We start from the raw sequence: 23,996 nt of genomic DNA, 5'->3' as shown, positions 1-23,996 counted from the left end.
GTAGTCTCAGCTGTGAAATATTTAGAGTCCATGTGCTAAATATATATCGCATTAACACTTCCTGGTGCCAGAATCTCTCTGTAGTCCCAGCCCCTCTGTCCTGATTCTAACTAAACGTGGAACACCTGTAGTCCTCTTATTTTTCTCTAATTTTGGGTCTGGGACTACTTTTGCTCATAAAAAAAGTATAAAGGATCACTGTATTAGGATCAGAACTGACTTCATTTATTCAGTCAAGTCATTCATTAATTCCATAAACTTTTTTGAGTATTAACTACGTGTAAACCACTCTGCTAGGTGTGAGGCAATTAAGAAGATGAATACAATATAAGTCTTGTCCTCAAAAAGTCTGTAGTCTAGGCTGGGTGCAGTACTGGCTCACACCTGTGATCCCAGTACTTTGGAAGGCTGAAGCAGGAGGATCAGCCAGGAGTTCAAGGCTGTAGTGAGCTATGATCATGCCACTGCACTCCAGCCTGAGCAACACAGCAAGACCCTGCCTCTCAATTTAAAAAATAAAGTCTGCATTCTAAAAAGGGAAAGCAAAACAAGTAATATACATGATAGACCGTAAAATCCATAGCAAAGGAGACCATGTTGACCTTGTTTATGGCTCTATCCCACATATAGTTCAACTTCTGGCTCACAATAATCACTCAAGAAATAGTTATTGAATTGAATAAAAAGGTTTAAACATTCTTGGACAGGAAGAAATATTTTGGATCTTAAATTCCCTGACAGTTGCACTCTGGGAACTTGCCTGCCTGGATCTCTGAAATGGACTTAATTTCAGGCCTTTGATTCATTCTCAGCTTTGAAATTTAATATTTAACCTTGTTGGGATCTCTACTGCCTTGCCTTATTTCTGCTAGAAAGAAGATTCTCATCTATATTTTAGGTTTAGAGTGACGACATGCAACTTCCTAGGAGCAACCATGTCTCCGACGTGCCTCTTAGAGCTTCCTGCTAATGGCCTGAGTGAGAGTCACTGCTGGGACAAATACATTTGGGATCATGTGATGGAACAGATGATGCAAGATCTTTCTCTTTTCTTCAAACTACTACAACTGCTTCCCATCTAGTTCTCATCTCAAGGAACTCACGAGATATCTGAAGTCATGACCTAATGTTCAAACTTAGTGTTCTGAGGAGTCCTGTAGAGCAGATGGGATAGGAATTTGAAGAGCATGTCTCCATGTTTTTCTATCCATTTGTCTTAGTCTGTTTTCTGATGCTATAATAGAACACCACAGACTGAGTAATTTGTGAAGACCAGAACTTTACTTGGCTCACAGTTCTAGGCTGGAAAATCCAATATCAAAGGGCTGCATCTGGTGAGGGCCTTCTTGCTGTGTCATATGATTGTGGAAGGGCAAGTGAACATGTGGGACAAAGAGAAATGGGGTCTGAACTTTATCCTTTGATCAGGAGCCCACCCCTGAGGTAATTAACACACTGGCATTAATCTATTCATGAGGTCAGGATCCTCACAACCTAATCACCTCTTAAGGGCCCCATCTTCCAATCTGTTACATAGGCAATTAAATTTCAACATGAGTTTTAGAGGGAACATTCAAACCATAGCACCATTCAGTATTTGTCTTTCAGTGCAATGCTTGAGGTGTAATAGTGCACATTTGAAGTATGAGGTTAGGAAAGTACCTAAAAGTGGTAATTTTGAGGATAACAAGAAGTAGACACCGATTCCTTTCTAGTTAACGCAAGGATTTTCTATTCTCTTTAATGCATATCCTGCTGACTGGAGTGAGGCTTCTAGTATTACCTCCTACCATGAATGCTTTTCGGATCTTATAAGATCTGTGTAAGACATTCTAATAGGTGGAAAGGGGAGAAAAATATCACAGAATAGAAAGGAAATGATACGAGACTTGTATCAACACAGCTGGACAACAAAGATAAAATTTGTACATTTTTATCTAGAATGAGCCCTTGTATTATGCAATGATTAAGGTTAAAGAAGACATAAGAAAGCCTGGGGGAAAACAGGGCCTGTAATACTGTAATAGTGTCCACAAACAGAAGGATGCCAGACTGCCCCTTGGTATGCTGCTCACCTGCCTGTCAATAGAAAACACTAAAACACTAAAACACAAGGAAGCTAAGTCAAAATAGACCAGCATTCTGTACGGGTGGCTCATGAAACATTTTAGGGGAGAATTTGTGTACTTTAAAAATATTATCACTTTGCCTTTATTGATCACTATTTCTTTGGAATTTTTTCTTTAAGAGAAGGGGTCTTGTTCTGTTGTCCAGGCCGGTCTTGAACTGAAAATACTTTTGCCTTGTCTTTAGTGATCACTTTCTGTTCTGAATCTTTTTTTTTTTTTTTTAAGAGGAGGGGTCTTGTTATGTTTCTCGGTTGCCCTTGAACTCCTGAGCTCAAATAGTCCTCCACCTCAGCCTTCTGAATACCTGGGACTACAAGCTTACATCACTGCGCTTGGATTCCTCTGCATTTTTACAGCACTTGCAATCTTTGACACATAATTTATATGTTCAGGACTGTGTCATATATACTATTAGCTTTATCTTAACATTTCAAGGGCAAAGAGCTTGTGTGTGTGTGTGTGTGTGTGTGTGTGTGTGTGTGTGTGTTTGAGATGGAGTTTCACTCTCATCACCCAGGCTGGAGTGCAATGGTGAGAACTCGGCTCACTGCAACCTCTGCCTTCCAGTTTCAAGAGATTCTACTGTCTCAGCCTCTGAAGTAGCTGGGATCCCAGGTGCCCGCCACCACATCTGGCTAATTTTTGTATTTTTAGTAGAAATGAGATTTCACCATGTTGACCAGGCTGATCTCAAACTCTTGACCTTGGGTGATTCATCCGCCTCGGCCTCCCAACGTGCTGGGATTACAGGCGTGAGCCACAGCGCCTGGCCAGGAGCTTGTTTTTTTTTTCTTTTTAGAACTACTCTATCTTGTAGGGGTCATTGTTGTTAACTTGTCATCATCTATTCTTCCTTGAATAATTCTGTACACCAACAGTCAGCAAACATTTTCCATAAAGGACATAGTGCATATTTAGGCTTTGCAGGCACATGATCTCTGTTACAACCATTGTACTGTGCAGTTGCATGAGAAAGCAGCCATAGACAATATATAAATGAATTAGTATGGCTGTGTTACAATAAAACTTTATTTACAACAATAGGCTCTAGGCCGGCTTTAGCCTTTGGTTGTAGTTTTCTGATTTCTGGTTTCAATCAATGCTGGTCATACTATTTCCCTCAACAGTGACTTGGTCAAAATGACGTGTGCATGTGACCCAATCTTGGTTAAGGAAACATGAAGGAAATATAGTGGGGACCTCTGGGAAAGGTTTCCTTAATTCTAAAGAGGCACAGTTAGAGCCTCTCCCTTGTTTTCCTCTGCATCTTGTTGTGGTGGGAGCAGGCATTGTGCCACCTACCTGATGCAGGACAACAGGCTGAGAGAATCGCCAAGAAGAGAGACCCTGACCTACATGACCTGGAACCCACGCTATTCTGGTCTCCAAACTATGGAAATTAATAAATGTCCTTCTGTGTAAGCCATTTAGTCTTTTTCTTCCTTCCAAGAAAGCATAGTAATTGATACTGTTGTATTCCTGGAAGAAGATGTTAAAATGATACCAAAATGATATAAGTTGAGTTTGGCTTCTCTATGGGGAAAAGTCATACGCTTTGAATTACATTTCTGATAAAGAATACAGTGTCCAATTTTTAACTGAAATGATAAAAAAATGCCATGTCAAATCAGCTACATTTATATAAAGTTTTTATAGTACATATAAATTGATGAATTCGAACAACATAATTAGCTACACCAAACTGAAATTAATATGTGTGTATATATATATACATTATATGAAGTCCTTATCTTACATCTTCATAATCTCTACATTGTTTTACTACAGAAAATACAGAAAATACTCATGCTGACGAGTTGATGGGTGCAGCACACCAACATGGCACATGTATACATATGTAACAAACCTGCACATTGTGCATATGTACCCTATAACTTAAAGTATAATAATAAAAAAAAATTTGCTAAAAAAAAAAAAAGAAAATACTCATGCAAGTCACTGAATCCATTAGGATTTTTAGGAGACATTTTCATAACGCTCTTTAAGGAGACTTTTTTTTTTTTTTTTTTTGAGATGGAGTCTTGCTCTGTCTTCTAGGCTGGAGTGCAGTGGTGGGATCTCGGCTCACTGCAACCTCTGCTTCTGAGGTTCAAGCGATTCTTCTGCCTCAGCCTCCAGAGTAGCTGGGACTACAGGTGCATGCCACCACACCTGGTTAATTTTTGTGTTTTTAGTAGAGATGGAGTTTCACCATGTTGGCCAGGCTGGTCTTGAACTCCTGACCTCATGATCCACCTACTTTGGCCTCCCAAAGTGCTGGGATTACAGGCATGAGCCACTGCACCCGGACTTTAAGGTGAATTTTAAGGAGATTTGGGTTCACGTGATAAGTTCTTGAGACATCATTCAGGCCCCCTCCCCCTTTTTAATGAAGACACTTCCAGGTATATTATTTGTTCATTTTTTTAGAACTACAAAAATCATAAAGGATCAGATGATACAGAAGTATAAGGTAATAGTTCCCCTGTTATGTCCCTGGGAATGCTAATAATCATTTATTTTCTTTATGATGACCCTGCTTCCAACATAAGCATTAAGTTTCAGAGGGTCTGTGAGGTCAAAACCATTTTGTAATAATACTAAGACATTATGTATTTGCCTTTTTCACTTAGTTGATGTTTGCATTGATGGTGCAAAAGCTGGTTAAAACTGCTGGCACTTCAGCATGAAACAAGGCAGTGACACCTAACTCTACTAATAGTCACTGCATTCTTTGATGCTAAGCACTCAAGGGGGAAAAAGCCAATTTTAATGAAGAATGGTCATAAAAGAATCAATAAAATTATTGCTTTTATTAAATCTCGACCTTGAATATATATATGTTTTGGTTTTGGAGGAGGAGTTGGGAGTAGGATTTGAAGCCAGAAGGTTCCTCAATTAGGCACGTTACCTCACTCATCACAGCTCAGTTTCCATACCCATAAACATTAGAAAAGGAAAGCAAAATATAGAACTCTGCACAAATTTGCATGTCATCTTTGTGCAAGGGTCCTGCTTGTCTGTGTCATTCCAATTTTAGTATAAGTGCTGCTGAAGCGAGCACAGTGTACACGTTTTTAATATTCTGTGACACAAAATAAGAAGCACATATAAAGTACTTCTGCTGTGTACCAAAGCAAGACGGTTGTCAGACGGATAAGAACTTTTGTGCTTATTTGTGTTATGAGCTTAACAAGCCTCATTTTTTTCATAGACTGCCATCTTTACTTGAAAGAATGACTGATGGACTATGGTTATTTGGATTGAATTTTGGCAGATATTTTCTCTAAAATGAACCACGTGAGACAGTCACTTCAAGGAATGTTGTCAGTGATAAAATCTTGAGTTTACAAGTGAAAATATGAATTTTAGAAAATTTTTATCTGCCACTGTGAGCTTCATAGCTTCTGTCTTAGGCAGTTCAGGCTGCCATAACAAATGGCCATAGGTCAGCTGGCTTAACAACAGACATTTTTTTCTCACAGTGCTGGAGGCTGGAAGTCCACGATTAGGGTGTTAGCATCGCAGGGTTTTTGATGAGGGCTCTCTTCCTGATTTATAGACAGCCACCTTCTTGCTGTGTCCTCACATGGTGAAAAGAGGGCTAGCTAGCTTTCTGGTTTCTTCCTATAATGCCACTAATCCCATTTATGAGAGTTACACCTCATGACTTAACTATCTCCCAAAGATCCCACCTCCAAATACCATCACACTGGGATTAGGATTTGAACATGTGAATTTTAGGAAGACACAAACATTCAGTCCATCGCAGCTTCCCAATACTTAGAGACATTTCGGATGAGATCAGCGATATTGTTATTAATGATTGCGATTGTAATATGTCAACATTTGTGCAAGATGGATCGATGGATTTTGATGAAACAGGAACACAAAGTTCACTGATTTGTTTTCAGATACCGCATTGTAAATAAGGCTTGAGAAAATACCACGTATCAAATTGTGAACATCAAAGAAGAATGGCTTCAATTATCTGAACAAGACAATCAGGATCTGGCCGGGCGCGGTGGCTCACTTTTAGTTTCTAATTGTAGTATAAGTGCTGCTGAAGCGAGCACAGTGTACATGTTTTTAATATTCTGTGACACAAAATGAGAAGCACATATAAAGTACTTCTGCTGTGTACCAAAGCATGACAGTTGTCAGGAGGATAAGAACTTTTGTAGTTATTTGTGTTAATTAATCCCTGTAATCCCAGCACTTTGGGAGGCCGAGGCAGGCAATCACCTGAGGTCAGGAGTTGGAGACCAACCTAGCCAACATGGTAAAACTCTGTATCTACTAAAAATACAAAATTAGCTGGGCGTGGTGGCATGCACCTGTACTCCCAGCTACTCGGGAGGCTGAGGCAGGAGAATCACTTGAACCAGGGAGGCAGAGTTTCCAGTGGAGCACTACTGCACTCCAGCCTGAGCAACAAGAGTGAAACTCTGTCTCAAAATAAAAAAGAGAATCAGGATGGTGGATCACCTTATCCTACAGCGACCCAAATTATAATAATGCAACTTCTCTTCATTTTAGTTTGCTCTGGCTTCTCTAGCCAAACCTATAAACCCAAGGCCAGCCGGAGTTGGAATGAGGCATCTGCTGGCCTGGCCATCTGCCATCCTCTTGAACATCTTTGTGCTCCAGACAAACCAGAACAAAGGGATTCACTGCCCAGAGACAGTGCTCCAATCCTATGAAATGGCTATCAGTGTCCCAGGGAAACCTTAGGATCCTGGCTTACCCATCCTCTCTTGCTGAAGGATTGCTTTTCAGTTTAAGTCATTACTTCTGTTTTGCTCTAGTATTTACAGAAAGAAAACCGACAAGCCTGAAATGACCCTTCTGCGAACAAGATTTTATGCCAGGATTTGAAACACCGGAAAAGTTGTGTCCCTAGAAAAGTAACTCTAGCCTTTAACATCAGCAAAATGAGGATTTACTTTTATTTTTATTTATTTTTGCATTCAGAGAGGAATGACGATGTCATCTATGTCCTTACACACATCTTAATTTGTGGATTTTTTCTTACTTAACTCTCTTAATTGGATGAAAGTAGGCAGCTGATGATTTATGGATCTCTAGTTGTGCCAGGCATCATTTTAAATATGCACAGCTGCTCTGCAGTAGTTTAACTTGGCAGGTAGTATTAAACCATTGAGTTGTGTCATTTATTTGTATATGCATACAATAGCCTCCTTGTACAGGTTCTTCCAAAATCTCTACAGGAATGGTTTAGGACCACGCGTTTAAAGAGTCTCAGAAAGTATTCTTTTGGAAGATTTTCAGTTTCCAGAATAAAGAATGAGATCGCATTTTGCAAAGTTGCTAAGTTCCCAAGGGAATCACAGAGACAGGCTAAAGTGGAGAGGCTAACAAAGTGAGAGGTCTCCAGTGTACGTTTGGGAACTCCAATTTCAGAGGTCGTTTAGGCAATGTAGGACATGTTACTGCTGACAACACCCTCACTTTCACTATAACACATCTCAGGGAAGCAGCTGAAAGAGGCGTGTGATCTAACACAAGTTGTTGCAGGCATAAATAACTTGAGAAACTCTGTTGACAATAAAAGTCTGGCATTTACAGTAGTGAACAATGTTATCTTCAAATTCAAAGGACCCTGAGATTTGTCACTGTCATCCTTTGTAGTCAAGGATGATACTGTTGACACTGTGGCTATCCCTGTATGCAAGTGTGGCTGAAAATACCGGAATGTGACAGATGATAAGGCCTTTCTGCAGAGCATACATGATAAATCTTTTTTTTTTTTTTTTTTTGGTTTGTATCTCTTGGTCTCCCAGGGCATAGCTGGCCTTGTCACAAAGTCATCGTGTCTCTGTCTGCACCAGACCTTGCTGCTCTTGCACTGGCCTCTTGGCTCTTGCATTCCAAAAATGCGGCTTGAATTGCTTGAATTGCTTGAATGTCTCTCTCCTGAACTTTTATGAAGATTACACCTCCTACCTGTTCTGCTTACTATCTTCCATGCCAAGGCTAGCCAGGCATGTGCCACACCCCCTTCCCATGCTGTGACTTCTGTGAGAATTATGTTGAGGTGGGCTGTATTTCTCAATAGCTTCGTTCACTGGTAATTTTATTCTGCCATTTGACATTTTTGAGTGTTCTCAACTGGAAAGATCTTAGGTGCTGAGATAATTCCCCCTGCACGACCCTTCTCAGTTTTGCCTGTCCTAGGAATAGGAATAGGAAAAGCAGAATAGAATAGGAAAAGCAGAGAAGAAGCTGAGATATGCCTCTCCTGTATGTGGAATAGTCACACATTATACAGTTTGTTGAGGAAAAAAACTGTTTAAACTGATTAAAAAATTGTTTCCATATCAGCCTTGTATTAGTCTGTTTTCACACTGTTATAAAGACATACCTGAGACTGGGTGATTTATAAAGGAAAGAGGTTTAATTGACTCACAGCTCTGCATAGCTGGGGAGGCCTCAGGAAACTTACAATCATGGTGAAAAGTGAAGGGGAAGCAGGCACCTCTTCACCAGGTGGCAGGGAGGAAAGCAAGCACAGGGGAAATTGCCACTTATAAAACCATCAGATCTCATGAGAACTTGCTCACTATCATGAGAAAACCATGAGGGAAACCACTCCCATGATTCAATCACCTCCCACCAGGTCTTTCCCTTGACATGTGGAGACTACAATTCCAGATGAGATTTGGGTGGAGACATAGAGCCAAACCATATATCAAGCCTGTACTCCAGATATTTTTTTAAAGCTGACAGTCCCCAAAGGCTCATCTCTGGAGCTTGATCCTGGGTGTTCCTGAGTCATCGCAAATATCTTAGAGAGTCTTTCTGTGCTAGTGGCTCAGATGACTCGTATTGGGCAGTGATTAGACGACACCACGGGGCCGCACTGGGATCTCATACTGATAGCAAGCACTACTAGCAGTTGGTTACTTTGCTTCTTTGGCTTTTTACACGTGGGTTCAGGATGGGGATTATGAAGGATATTAAAAGGGCTCCTTGACTGTGCCTTAGCCTTAAGATCTCCTGCAGGAGGAACTGCAGATTCTCTCAGACTCTCAGATAGGGAAACCCAAAAAACCTCACTAGCGATTTAACCTCTGAGTAAATTGCCTTATCAGCTCTTCTTTGAGAAGACCCTCAACTCAGAGTAGTTCCATGCATCACAAGAGTATGATGAGGTTAGCTGAGACATAAGAGGGATGAGAAGCGAGACCCAGTCTGGGTCATTGGGCCTCCCCAGAGGGAAAAGGCCTGACCCAGGATATCCACAAGCAGCAAAGGGACACTTGGTGTCCAAGAAAGAACAGCCAACCAGGAGAGAGAAGGGACCACCTGAAAGTAGGAGAGGGGAGGAACTGAAGACATACTTTGCCCACATCACAATTTTGCCTCTCTTTGGTTTGAGGTTATCCAATATAGTCCCATCTGACATAATTTTTGAAGCTGTTTCTCCAAGAAATGTCTCTGAATCAGCTTTAAGCTCTCTTTGGATGTCCAAGGACACTAGAAGTCAGGCACAGATTCCTTAAGATCCAGTGTACATATCAACAGCCTCTGATCTCCTAGTTATCCTGGTTTTTTGAGAGGAACTAAGAGGAAAGGGAATAAGAGTAAGCCAGCATCTAGTATGGGGAATGCTTTGTTGTTCCCATCATATAGATGAGGAAACTGAAGTTTGGTTATTGGACCAGGAACACGTAAGAGCTAAGTAGCAAAGCTGAAATTGAAACTGAGACCCATCTGCTGAGGGGAGTAGCCCCACAAGTTAGCTCCATTCAGAAAGCTGCCTGAATTTTATTCCTCCAATTCTGTCACAGAGCTTTAGGGTTATTCTCAAAAGTTCTGACTTTACCAAGAAGATAACACATTCTCATGAAGTTCTAGAGACCACTGACTAAAGAATGGGCCTCAACTCTATCTCTAATGGCCTACTAAAATAGTAAAGAGTAGTATTGCTACAGTGGTACCATTTTATTTGATTTATTTTTACCTTTTAATTTTTTTGAGACACAGTCTTGCTTTGTCACCCAGGCCGAGTGCAGTGGCACGATCTCAGCTCACTGTAATCTCCGCCTTCCAGGTTCAAGCAATTCTCATGCTTTTAAATACTACCTCTGTCCATTGGCTTTTTTTGAAGGTATCATGCAAAATTTGCTTGTTTGGCTTGTTGAATCAAAGTAATACCCTTAACCTCCACTATGTGTGTTGAACAAGAGGTCAGAAGGAAATAGTCTCTGAGGTAGCCCTTGCAAGAAGATCTTAATAAGTTTGGGTTGATAGGCATCCAAGAGTTTACTGATTTTAAGGATGCCATCCTTCTAAAATTAATGTATGCCCAATAGGTTATCCCATATAGTTTCCTTCCTTTTCCATTGAATTTCTAACTGTTGGGAGTCACCATCTTCATGACATGTGACATAATAGGGCCCTTTCCATTTTACAAAGCTCTTCCTCATTAACTGTGTCATGAAATCTCAAGGAAGCCCAGGGAGAAAGTCAAAGCCTGAGTTATTGTATGTCTATCAGGTGAAGATAGAGACAACAAAAACACATGCTGTCCTGAAGGTACCCAAATTAGTAAATGGATTCTAGGACTAGAATCCAGAACTCTAGGGCTATTAGCATTCTCTTACCTTGATCTCTTCTCCATAGTACACAAAAGGGTTTATTAAGAATCACACTTGGCCTGATGCGGTGGCACACACCTGTAATCCCAGCACTTTGAGAGGCCAAGGCAGGTGGATCACCTGAAGTCAAGAGTTGAAGACCATGGTGAAACCTCATCTTTATGAAAAATACAAAAAATTAGCTGGGCATGGTGGCACATGCCTGTAATCCCAGCTACTCGGGAGGCTGAGGTGGGAGAATTGCTTGAACCCAGGAGGCAGAGGTTGCAGCGAGCAGAGATCATGTCATTGCACTGCAGCCTGGGTGACAAGAGCAAGACTCCATCTCAAGAAAAAAAAAAAAATCACACTTTCGTTTAGAGCAGACTGATGAGCAGCAATGGTCATTTGAAGCTGAGATCTCAAACAATGGAGCTGATGGGGTATGAATACCTCTTGCCTTAGCTTGGAATTGGTCCTAAGAATTTAAATCATGGCTGAACATATGACTGGGGTACAAGACAAAGGACACCAAGGTTGGAAGCTAGATCCAGCCTGATTTTTGGCAGTGCTGGTGTGCTATAGTTGAAATGTGTATGTCCCTACAAAATGTTCACATTGGAATCTAATATTCAACTCTAGTAGTTCATACTAATAGTATTAAAGGTCTTTTGGGAAACGATTAAGTCAGAAGTGTTTCATTATCATAAATATGATTAGTGACCTTATAAAAGAGGCTTCAGAGAGCTGCCTGGTCCTTTTTTCCTTCCATTTCTTCCAACATGTGAGGACATGGCATTCCTCCTCTCTGGAGGATGCAGCAACAAAGCACCATTCTGGAAGCAGAGAGCAGCCTTTGCTGGGCACTGAATCTGTGGGCACCTTGGTCTTGGACTATGAGAAATAAATTTCTACGATTTATAAATTACCCTGTCTGAAGTATTTTGCTATAACCGCACAAAAAGACTAAAACGTGGTACAACTCAATGCTCTAAAGCATTTTCAAAGTACCTGTGAAATAGTTTTTGACATAATAAGACTATGTTCAAAAGGTCAGAAAATTTCTGGAAAAGCCATTCTTCATTGGGTTGATAGAAATATTCCTAAGACACATTATGCACATGTAAGTTTGCATGAATCATTCAAAACATAGAATTGAATTCAATGATTTAAAATGGGTTTTCTCTTGGACCATATAGTCACACATGTGGATTGATTGTAGTCCTCACTTTTTAATGTTTTTAAGTGTCAAAAAGACATAAAATGGCCTCTCTCTAAGAAATGCGGTTGACGATATACTCTATCCTCAGTGAAAATTGGGTCTGTGTATTAGTTAGGAATAAGTTCACTACACACAGAAAATAAAAAGTAACAGTGGTTTAAAGGCAACTGAAGTTTATTTTTTTCTCATGTAAAAGAGGTTAGGAGATAGTTTGTTAAAACCTGTTGTGGTGGCTTCATGGTATCAGGGGCTCATGCTTTCCTTTTATTATTCCATTATGCAAGGATTCTATTTTCAAATTTGCCTCATGGTTCAACTTGGTTGCTAGAGCTCCAACAATTAAATCTGCAACCCAGGTAATAAAAAGGAAAAGGGGGCAAGTAGAAGGAAATGCTCTCCCTTCCACTACCCCTTATATCTCATTAGCTAGAGCCCAGAAATATAACCTACAAGACAGGCTGAAGAATATACATTTGACCCTTGAACAATGTAGGGGTTAGGGGGATTAACTCCTCCATATAGTCAAAAATCAGCATATAATTTGGACTCTGGAATCCTTACTGATAACGTAAATTGTTGATTAACACATACTTTGTATGTTGTATGTACTATGTACTGTATTCTTATAGTAAAGCTAGCTAGAGAAAAGAAAATTTTATTAAGAAAATCATAAGGAGGCTGGGCGCAGTGGTTCATGCCTGGTAATCACAGCACTTTGAGGCCGAGGTGGGCGGATCACCTGAGGTCAGGAGTTCGAGACCAGGCTGGCCAACATGGTGAAACCCTGTCTCTACTAAAAAAATACACAAATTAGCTGGGCGTGGTGGTGGGCACCTGTAGTCCCAGCTACTCAGGAGGCTGAGAAAGGAGAATCGATTGAACCTGGGAGGCGGCAGTTGCAGTGAACTGAGATCGCACCACTACACTTCAGCCTGAGTGACAGAGTGAGACTTCATCTCAAAGAGAGAAAAAAAGAAAATCATAAGGAAAATGTATTTACTATTCATTGAATGGAAGTGGATCATCAGAGAGGTCTTTATCCTCATTATTTTCATGTTGAGTGGGCTGGGGAAAAGGGGAAGCAAGAGGAGGATGGGAGGGGTTGGTCTTACTGTTTCAGGGGTGGCAGAAGCAGAAGAAAATCCACATCTAAGTGGACCTACGCAGTTCAAACTTGGGTTGTTCAAGGGCCAACTGTATTATTTTAGCTAGTCATAATGTTCTCAGATAAAACAAAAATCAGTGTTCTTTTTACAAAGGAAAAAATGCAGAATTAATATTTAGAGGCAATTAGGCATCCTTGTCACAGTTTGGTTCTCAAACCCATTTCCTGGATTTTGTTCCCTGGGCTCCTCACATTCATTCCTTTCCTATTCCCTCTTGCACACATGTATTTGTTTTTAAAGACCCTCCTGCTCAAAATCCAGAGCCATGCAGAGCAGAAAGGATGAGTATGGATTAAAACTGAGTCAAACTGGAGAGTTTGTTGCTATGATGATTTTGTCTTAGTTTCAATATCATTTGTATCATCAATAAAACTTATTGTATACTTAGAATATATAGGGGAAAATATCAGACATGTTAAGAAATACAATACAGATTTCTGTCTCCAATCTCTGGCTTTCTCATTTAGAGGAGCTGAAGCTCCCATGGAAAGATAATGTCAAGAACTGTGAAAGGTCTGAGATTTTTACCTTGCAGTGTCATGGATGCTGGCAGAAGACACAGGACTCCTGGGTCACACATAAAGGCCTTTATTATAACCATAGCAATAGCCACAGTACCAACTTTTTCTTGTGACTTCCCCAGGCCCCAATTCCCAACAGGTGACACAGATGGCCATTTGACACCAGCACATGAAGTAGGTTGCATTATAGGAGAGAAACCTGGAGCTTAAGGAACCCATGTCTTAATGGGCAGCAGACATGCCTGCCCTTTTCTCCAGAGAGAGACTTTGTTTTCATATTTTAAGGCTATCCCCTATATAAACATCCTTGTAATCATAGTTCAGAATAAATGCAGTCAGTATATCTGCTGGCAAGAGGTGCAGAGACATGGGAAACCCATGGACAACTGTCTCCAGCAGATATAAGGCAGTACAATCATGCATCACTTAATAACAGAGATGTTCTGACAAATACATCATCAGGGGATTGTGTCATTGTGCGAACATCATCGAATGGACTTACACAAACCTAGATGGTAGAGCCTACTACACACCTTGGCTATATGGTAGAGCCTATTGCTCCTAGGCTGCAAACCTGTACAGCATGTTACTGTGCTGAATACTCCAGGGAACTGCAACACAGTGGTAAATATTTATCTATCTGAACATATCTATACATAGAAAAGGTACATTGAAAAATATGGTGTGATAATCTTATGAGACTACTATCAAATATGCTGTCTGTCATTGACTAAAACATCATTATATGGTGCATGACTATGTATGCCAAGTACTACACAAGTACCAGAAATACCAAATGTGACAAACATTCACCTGAGTAAGAAGTGAGTGGCATTTGGTTATCTGTAAAGGATTTTATTTCTCCTTCACTTATGAAACTTAGTTTGGCTGGATATGAAATTCTGAGTTTAAAATTCTTTTCTTTAAGAATGTTGAATATTGGCCCCAACTCTCTTCTGGCTTGAGTTTCTGCCGAGAGATCTGCTGTTAGTCTGATGGGCTTCCCTTTGTGGGTAACCCGACCTTTCTCTCTGGCTGCCCTTAAGATTTTTTTCCTTCCTTTCAACTTTGGTGAATCTGGCAATTATGTGTCTTGGAGTTGCTCTTCTCAAGGAGTATCTTTGTGGCGTTCTCTGTATTTCCTGAATTTGAATGTTGGCCTGCCCTACTAGGTTGGGGAAGTTCTCCTGGATGATATCCTGAAGAGTGTTTTCCAACTTGGTTCCATTTTCCCCCTCACTTTCAGGCACCCCAATCAGACGTAGATTTGGTCTTTTTACATAATCCCATACTTCTTGCAGGCTTTGTTCATTTCTTTTTCTTCTTTTTTCTTTAGATTTCTCTTCTCGCTTCATTTCATTCATTTGATCCTCAATCGCTGATACTCTTTCTTCCAGTTGATCGAGTCGGTTACTGAAGCTTGTGCATTTGTCACGTATTTCTCATGTCATGGTTTTCATCTCTGTCCATTCGTTTATGGTCTTCTCTGCATTAATTATTCTAGTTATCAATTCTTCCACTCTTTTTTCAAGATTTTTAGTTTCTTTGCACTGGGTACGTAATTCCTTCTTTAGCTCTGAGAAGTTTAATGGACTGATGCCTTCTTCTCTTGTCTCGTCAAAGTCATTCTCTGGCCAGCTTTGATCCATTGCTGGCGATGAGCTGCGTTCCTTTGCAGGGGTATATGTGCTCTTATTTTTTGAATTTCCAGCTTTACAGATAAGCAAATGCTTAGAGATTTTGTCACCACCAGGCCTGCCTTACAAGAGACCCTGAAGGAAGCACTAAACATAGAAAGAAACAACCAGTACCAGCCATTGCAAAAACATGCCAAAATGTAAAGACCATCGAGGCTAGGAAGAAACTGCATCAACTAACGAGCAAAATAACCAGTTAATATCATAATGGCAGGATCAAGTTCACACATAACAATATTAACCTTAAATATAAATGGACTAAATGGTCCAATTAAAAGACACAGACTGGCAAACTGGATAAAGAGACAAGACCCATCAGTTTGCTGTATTCAGGAGACCCATCTCTCATGCAGAGACATACATAGGCTCAAAATAAAGGGATGGAGGATGATCTACCAAGCAAATAGAGAACAAAAAAAAGCAGGGGTTGCAATACTAGTCTCTGATAAAACAGACTTTAAACCATCAAAGATCAAAAGAGACAAAGAAGGCCATTACATAATGGTAAAGGGATCAATTCAACAGGAAGAGCTAACTATCCTAAATATATATGCACCCAATACAGGAGCACCCAGATTCATAAAGCAAGTCCTTAGAGACTTACAAAAAGACTTAGACTCCCATACAATAATAATGGGAGACTTCAACACCCCACTGTCAACATTAGACAGATCAACAAGACAGAAAGTTAACAAGGATATCCAGGAATTGAACTCATCTCTGCAGCAAGCAGACCTAATAGACATCTACAGAACTCTCCACCCCAAATCAACAGAATATACATTCTTCTGAGCACCACATCACACTTATTCCAAAATTGACCACATAATTGGAAGTAAAGCACTCCTCAGCAAATGTACAAGAACAGAAATTATAACAAACTGTCTCTCAGACCGCAGTGCAATCAAACTAGAACTCAGGACTAAGAAACTCAATCAAAACCACTCAACTACATGGAAACTGAATAACCTGCTCCTGAATGACTACTGGGTACATAACGAAATGAAGGTAGAAATAAAGATGTTCTTTGAAACCAATGAGAACAAAGATACAGCATACCAGCATCTCTGGGACACATTTAAAGCAATGGGTAGAGGGAAATTTATAGCCCTAAATGCCCACAAGAGAAAGCTGGAAAGATCTAAAATTGACACTCTAACATCACAATTAAAAGAACTAGAGAAGCAAGAGCAAACACATTCAAAAGCTAGCAGAAGGCAACAAATAACTAAGATCAGAGCAGAAATGAAGGAGATAGAGACACAAAAAGCCCTCCAAAAAATCAATGAATCCAGCAGTTGGTTTTTGGGAAAGATCAACAAAATTGATAGACCACTAGCAAGACTAATAAAGAAGAAAAGAGAGAAGAACCAAATAGACACAATAAAAAATGATAAAGGGAATATCACCAGCGACCCCACAGAAATACAAACTACCATCAGAGAATACTATAAACACCTCTACACAAATAAACTAGAAAATCTAGAAGAAATGGATAATTTCCTGGACAAATTTCCTGGACACTTACACTCTCCCAAGACTAAACCAGGAAGAAGCTGAATCCCTGAATAGACCAATAGCAGGCTCTAAAATTGAGGCAGTAATTAATAGCCTACCAACCAAAAAAAGTCCAGGACCAGATGGATTCACAGCTGAATTCTACCAGAGGTACAAGGAGGAGCTGGTACCATTCCTTCTGAAACTATTCCAATCAATAGAAAAAGAGGGAATCCTCCCTAACTCATTTTATGAGGCCAACATCATCCTGATACCAAAGCCTGGTAGAGACACAACAAAAAAAGAGAATTTTAGACCAATATCCCTGATGAACATCGATGCAAAAATCCTCAATAAAATACTGGCAAACCGGATCCAGCAGCACATCAAAAAGCTTATCCACCATGATCAAGTGGGCTTCATCCCTGGGATGCAAGACTGGTTCAACATACGCAAATCAATAAACATAATCCAGCATATAAACAGAACCAAAGACAAAAACCACATGATTATCTCAATCGATGCAGAAAAGGCTTTTGACAAAATTCAACAGCCCTTCATGCTAAAAATGCTCAATAAATTTGGTATTGATGGAACATATCTCAAAATAATAAGAGCTATTTATGACAAACCCACAGCCAATATCATACTGAATGGGCAAAAACTGGAAATATTCCCTTTGAAAACTGGCACAAGACAGGGATGCCCTCTCTCACCACTCCTATTGGAAGTTCTGACTAGGGCAATCAGGCAAGAGAAAGAAATCAAGGGTATTCAGTTAGGAAAAGAAGAAGTCAAATTGTCCCTCTTTGCAGATGACATGATTGTATATTTAGAAAACCCCATTGTCTCAGCCCCAAATCTCCTTAAGCTGATAAGAAACTTCAGCAAAGTCTAAAGATACAAAATTAATGTGCAAAAATCACAAGCATTCTTATATACCCGTAACAGACAAACAGAGAGCCAAATCCTGAATGAACTCCCATTGACAATTGCTTCAAAGAGAATAAAATACCTAGGAATCCAACTTACAAGGGATGTAAAGGACCTCTTCAAGAAGAACTACAAACCACTGCTCAGTGAAATAAAAGAGGACACAAATAAATGGAAGAACATACCATGTTTATTGATAGGAAGAATCAATATTGTAAAAATGACCATACTGCCCAAGGTAATTTATAGATTCAATGCCATCCCCATCAAGCTACCAATGACTTTCTTCACAGAATTGGAAAAAACTGCTTTAAAGTTCACATGGAACCAAAAAAGAGCCCGCATTGCCAAGACAATCCTAAGTCAAAAGAACAAAGCTGGAGGCTTCACTCTACCTGACTGTAAACTATACTACAAGGCTACAGTAACCAAAACAGCATGGTACTGGTACCAAAACAGAGATATAGACCAATGGAACAGAACAGAGTCCTCAGAAATAATACCACACATCTACAGTCATCTGATCTTTGACAAACCTGAGAAAAACAAGAAATGGGGAAAGGATTCCCTATTTAATAAATGGTGCTGGGAAAATTGGCTAGCCATAAGTAGAAAGCTGAAACTGGATCCTTTCCTTACTCCCTATACGAAAATTAATTCAAGATGGATTAGAGACTTAAATGTTAGACCTAATACCATAAAAACCCTAGAAGAAAACCTAGGTAATACTATTCAGGACATAGGCATGGGCAAGGACTTCATGTCTAAAACACCAAAAGCAATGGCAACAAAGCCAAAATTGACAAATGGGATCTAATTAAACTAAAGAGCTTCTGCACAGCAAAAGAAACTACCATCAGAGTGAACAGGCAACCTACAGAATGGGAGAAAATTTTTGCAATCTACTCATCTGACAAAGGGCTAATATCCAGAACCTACAAAGAACTTAAACAAATTTACAAGAAAAAAACAAACAACCCAATCAAAAAGTGGGCAAAGGATATGAACAGACATTTCTCAAAAGAAGACATTCATACAGCCAACAGACACATGAAAAAATGCTCATCATCACTGGCCATCAGAGAAATGCAAATCAAAACCACAATGAGATACCATGTCACACCAGTTAGAATGGCGATCATTAAAAAGTCAGGAAACAACAGGTGCTGGAGAGGATGTGGAGAAATAGGAACACTTTTACACTGTTGGTGGGATTGTAAACTAGTTCAACCATTATGGAAAACAGTATGGCGATTCCTCAAGGATCTAGAACTAGAAGTACCATATGACCCAGCCATCCCATTACTGGGTATATATCCAAAGGATTATAAATCATGCTGCTATAAAGACACATACACACGTATGTTTATTGCAGCACTATTCAATAGCAAAGACTTGGAATCAACCCAAATGTCCATCAGTGAGACTGGATTAAGAAAATGTGGCACTTATACACCATGGAATACTATGCAGCCATAGAAAAGGATGAGTTTGTGTCCTTTGTAGGGACATGGATGCAGCTGGAAACCATCATTCTCAGCAAACTATCGCAAGAACAGAAAACCAAACACCACATGTTCTCACTCATAGGTGGGAACTGAACAATGAGATCAATTGGACTCGGGAAGGGGAACGTCGTACACCGGGGCCTATCATGGGGAGGGGGGAGGGATTGCATTGGGAGTTATACCTGATGTAAATGATGAGTTGATGGGTGCTGATGAGTTGATGGGTGCAGCACACCAACATGGCACATGTATACATATGTAACAAACCTGCACGTTATGCACATGTACCCTAGAACTTAAAGTATAATAATAATAAAAAAAAAAGAAAGAAAAAAAAAAAGGAGTGGCCAGGTGCAGTGGCTCACACCTGTAATCTCAGCACTTTGGGAGGCTGAGGCGGGTGAATCACTGGAGTTCAGGAGTTCGAGACCAGCCTGGCCAACATGGTGAAACCCCATCTGTATTAAAAATACAAAAAATTAGCCAGGCATGGTGGCATGCACCTGTAGTCCCAGCTACTCGGGAGGCTGAGGCAGGAGAATCGCTTGAACCTGGGATGTGGAGGTTGTGGTGAGCCAAGATTGTGCCACTGTACTCTGGCCTGGGTGACAGAGCAAGACTCCATCTAAAAAAAAAAAAAAAAAGAAGTGAGCACTGGAGGCTGTGCGATCTGGGAAGGCAGCTGGGCCAGGGAAGGGAGAACCTGGGCCAGGGAAGGTGGAGATTGCTTTTACTTATTCAAGTGTGTGTGAAGACAGACATGTGGCGATGCAGTTGAAAACCTACAAAAGACAAGTTTGGTGGAAGGGAAAGTTCATGTAGGAAAGCTGAGGGAGGTTAGAACTGGTTTCTGGAAGGCCTGGAGAAACTTTCCTACTGTAATGAGGAGGAATAGTAACAGTGCTAACTGGCAACACAGAGGAGGATGGGCCAGAGTGGGGGAAGTTAGGGCAAGGCAAGGAGACGAAGGGAAGGTATTGCAGGGGTCTGAGCATGAAGTATGGAATACCTGAATTTGTTCTGCGTGTGAGATATACCTGTATTTACTCAATTTTATTTTCTTCACTAAAGAGTACCAAGGCAAACCCAGTAGGTAATTTTGTATATTTGAGGATTGATTTATAGTATCATTAATACCTTAAGTGACACTTCATAGCCTTTCTCATCCAAGAGGATGTCATCCACATGTTCTTAGAGCTGGATTCTGCCATACATTTTGGGATCAGGCAATTCCCTGAAGGTGTTATGGGTCAGGTCTAGGAAGCTCATGGGCATACCTTTCTGGCCAGGATAAGGGAGAGATTTGTTGCGGGGCAGACTGATAGAAGTAACACCTATTGCACATGGAAGACCAGTTACAGTACCAGGTTCAACGTGAGAAAGTTAGTATAAAGGACACTCCTCAAGGAAACTTAGGGTACTAACAAGCAAATGGCTTAAACAGAGGAACCCTTGATAAAGTAAGTGCTAAATAGCTATTTCCTTAACCTTAGTATTGGAGATTGGAATTCTGTGTTCTGTAGTGGTTTCTTATTATTCTTATGTAATAGTCTTGGCTCCCTGGTTGTAAGAAATGTGGGCAAGTCTCACACCTGCCTCTCCAAAAATGAGTGAAGTGACACCTTAAATGTTCCCCAGCCTTGCATCACCCTCTGGGGGCCTCCCACAATCCTGGGTCCTCAGTGATTCTACAGTGAGGCCACTAGATCACCACCAAAGGCTTTGGCAGACCACCATGTAAGCAAACCCTTAAATATTTTTAACAGACCCAAGGCTGACAGGAGTCAAACTTTATATATTAAGGGGGTATTAAAAACACAGCTATTTCCAATAATTCATTATGCACATGCTCATAAACACATTACACTTGTCACAGAACATATACCTGTAGTGTGCTTTCCAGCGGGGACTAAATAACACTTAATGAGAAGGCTGGTGGTGTTTTTTGATGTCAAGTACCCCAAGGTTCCAGCAGTGAAGGGGCGTCACTGTTGGTAGTCTTTTTAATGGGAAGTCCCCTGGCCATTGGCTGCCTATGGTGTGTCAGCCACAGATTGGGAACCACCGCACTTGGTGAAGGAGCAATTTCCCCCATGGCCTTACTCAGACCCATCATTAGACAGTTCCCTGAAAGTGAGCCTGAAAGTTTGCATAGTGGCTAGTGTAAGCCTTCAGGGAGAATTGGAGTGAATATTACAGGCTCATGTCAAGAAAAGGAATCATATGTCATATGTGAAAAAGGCAGTCAAAGTGCCAGTGTACTGATGGAAAATGACCGCACCCAAAGCATTGTCTTTCATTGTGGATACCACACTCAAAAAGGAATATATATATTTTAAGTGTACAGAGGAGAGATACATTCAGAATAGGTTAGTAAGGCGAACCAAGCCATGTCACCTTGGGAGCAGTCAGAGGAACAGGATGCATGTGGAAAGACCTGGGAAGCCATGCTAGTTGCCCTCAAATATTTTGAGGGTTGTCAAGAGGAAGATTTTTCCCAGGAGCATGGTAGGCAGAAATCAACAATAAAGGATGGAAACCACAAAAAATAGATTTATAACAGAGAGGGGGTCAAGGGGAACCTGATCTAATAGCACTTTTCAAGAACGGGTGACTTGGGAGATATTGACTTCTCTGTCATTTGAGACATCCAAGCCTTGACATCACAACCACATTGAAAGAATATTGCAATAGGACTCAAGCAGCTGATCATGGAACTAAGTGACTTTAATTTTCAACCCTAGGACTCTGTGATTCTATGTACACAGAACTCGAATCTTAAGTAGAGTGTTCTTGTGAAACCCCTACAACTTTGATTGAAAATATATACTGAATTAAAATCTGAATGGTAATAAGTTTCTTTTTAGTGAACAGGAAACATGGCAAAGTATATCTTAACATTCAGTTGTAGATAATTATGTGAGCTGATTTTGTGTCAATGAATCTGAAGGTCTGATTTGGTCTTAGAAAATCATAAGACACCCCAAGACTTCTAGGAAGTTACCTTTTCCATTTTTAGCATTTCATTTGATTGTCTGTTATCACCTGTAACACACACGTGTGTACACATACAAACGCTGCTATAATTAACATTTTGGGTTCCTTTATCATTTTTTTAAACCTCAAACTTTTTATTATGTAATGCGCACCTATTTGTAAACATCTGTTGAAAATCTCAGAGGTCACAGGTAGAAATGCTGTATTTCTAGCACTGGTAAGGTAAATCTATGTACATTGAACTCTGAGAATAGGCATAAAAATTAGGTAGAAATTAGAGAAAACAGCTCTAAGCGTTGACAAAAGAAAAAGTAGAAAGAGTAGGGAAAGTTGCTCTTCTTCAAAGAGATAGGACTGAAAGGTTTTTGCTTGGTGTCCTAGAAGATAACTTCCCTTCTTGTGCTTCATTAGGGTAGAGGAGGTGAGAGGAGCAGGTATCAGAGTCTCTGCCTCCCAGGGATTCTCAGCCTAGAGAGTGGTTTACTGTACTTCCTTGCTTTATGGGCAACAGTTGACTTTGCATCTCAGAGGTTGAAAGGGCTCAGAGAGGTTCTTTACTCTTTCTCTACATCAGAGGCCAGAAAGAGATAGAAGAGAATTAGGAGCAAATGTATTTGTTTCCCTGCCACCCAAACTAGCATCAAAATATGCTGAAGGCCAGGGTGGCCTGAGCTCCTCCATGACCCATGGCACTTAACAAAGCATCTGCAGAGGAAAGTGTACCAGGGCAGAGGGGATTTTTCCACAAAGCATGGTCATGCCCTGCACAACCACTGAGGAATGAAGTATTTAGGAGTCTTGTGGGAAAAGCCAACAAATTCTGAAGACAGAAAGGCACACAATAAACGGTGTTCTGTTAGGGTGCTGATAATGTTGATGACACTCAGAAGCAAGGAAAAAGAGGATGTTCTCACATTTCAGAAGATTCTGGAATAGAGCCAATTCCTGGTGTTTTTTTGTTGTTCTAAAAAGAAAAGTTTTTTTTTTTTTTTTTTTTTTTGGTCTGTTTTCCATATAGCGTCAAAGAATTGGGTAACCATCTTTATCAATTAAAAACATAATTGATCCCTGCAGCCTGGCTGTTGTGCAGACAGTCTCCCACTCTCTTCCCCGAGAGGTGTCTGTCCCCGCAGATGTGGGCTAGCAAGGCTGGCACTCGGTGACTGTGAGATTGCCTTGAAACTGGTGAGTAGAAATTCTTTTGTTATGCTACTTATAACTTAGGTTTGATCTATGGGACCTTGACATTTTTAGTACTTCAGGCATTTCTGCATGCTTATAAAAGGTAACCCTAATCTTATTGCCAGCTAAGGAGTATGTGACAGTCATACTTAAACTACCTGGAGAGCTTGATGCATAGGTGCTGCCCATCCTGTATTGGTGTCCTGTTGTCCCTTTCCCTCAGCCCCGGCACCCGACCCCAGCATCCTCCTCATTTCTCCCTGAAGGAGTCCTAATGTTTTCTTGTTCCCTGAGAACATTCTGTTGGTAAAAGGTGTGTCTATGTCTTCAACTACAGGAAGAACTGTGGGTTTCTCTGGATTCTAGGGGTACCTGGAAGGCATGAGAGCACTCTCAGAGACAGGGCTTTCTTGGGCTATGAATAGAATGCCCTTTGAGTTCCCCTGAAAGGGGGATGGGAAGCTCTAGATCCCTAACTGCCCTCATGGTACCCAGGACTGGCTGAAATAATCCAAACTCAGAAGTTGCGTGCTCACGCATG

The 23,996-nt window shown here is 40.6% G+C and overlaps 1 long non-coding RNA gene and 1 other non-coding gene across 5 annotated transcripts in view; one reads left to right on the top strand and one right to left on the bottom strand.

Annotated features, from left to right (window-relative positions):
* LOC105466662 (uncharacterized) overlaps nucleotides 1-23,996 on the top strand; it is a 113,510-nt gene that overhangs the window by 56,765 nt on the left and 32,749 nt on the right. For all 4 annotated transcript variants that reach the window (XR_011620812.1, XR_011620809.1, XR_011620808.1 and 1 more), the window contains exon 4: nucleotides 23,348-23,458. This is a non-coding gene — a long non-coding RNA (uncharacterized lncRNA). The remainder of the gene's footprint in view (nucleotides 1-23,347; nucleotides 23,459-23,996) is intronic.
* On the bottom strand, nucleotides 5,092-5,193 carry LOC112424040 (U6 spliceosomal RNA). Its single transcript, XR_003014691.1, has one exon. It is a non-coding gene; the product is annotated as a U6 spliceosomal RNA (small nuclear RNA).

Source organism: Macaca nemestrina, chromosome 3, assembly GCF_043159975.1.
Source record: "Macaca nemestrina isolate mMacNem1 chromosome 3, mMacNem.hap1, whole genome shotgun sequence".
Taxonomy (NCBI): domain Eukaryota; kingdom Metazoa; phylum Chordata; class Mammalia; order Primates; family Cercopithecidae; genus Macaca; species Macaca nemestrina.
Note: the sequence above shows the minus strand (reverse complement) of the source record. Positions and strands in the feature narration are given on the sequence as shown.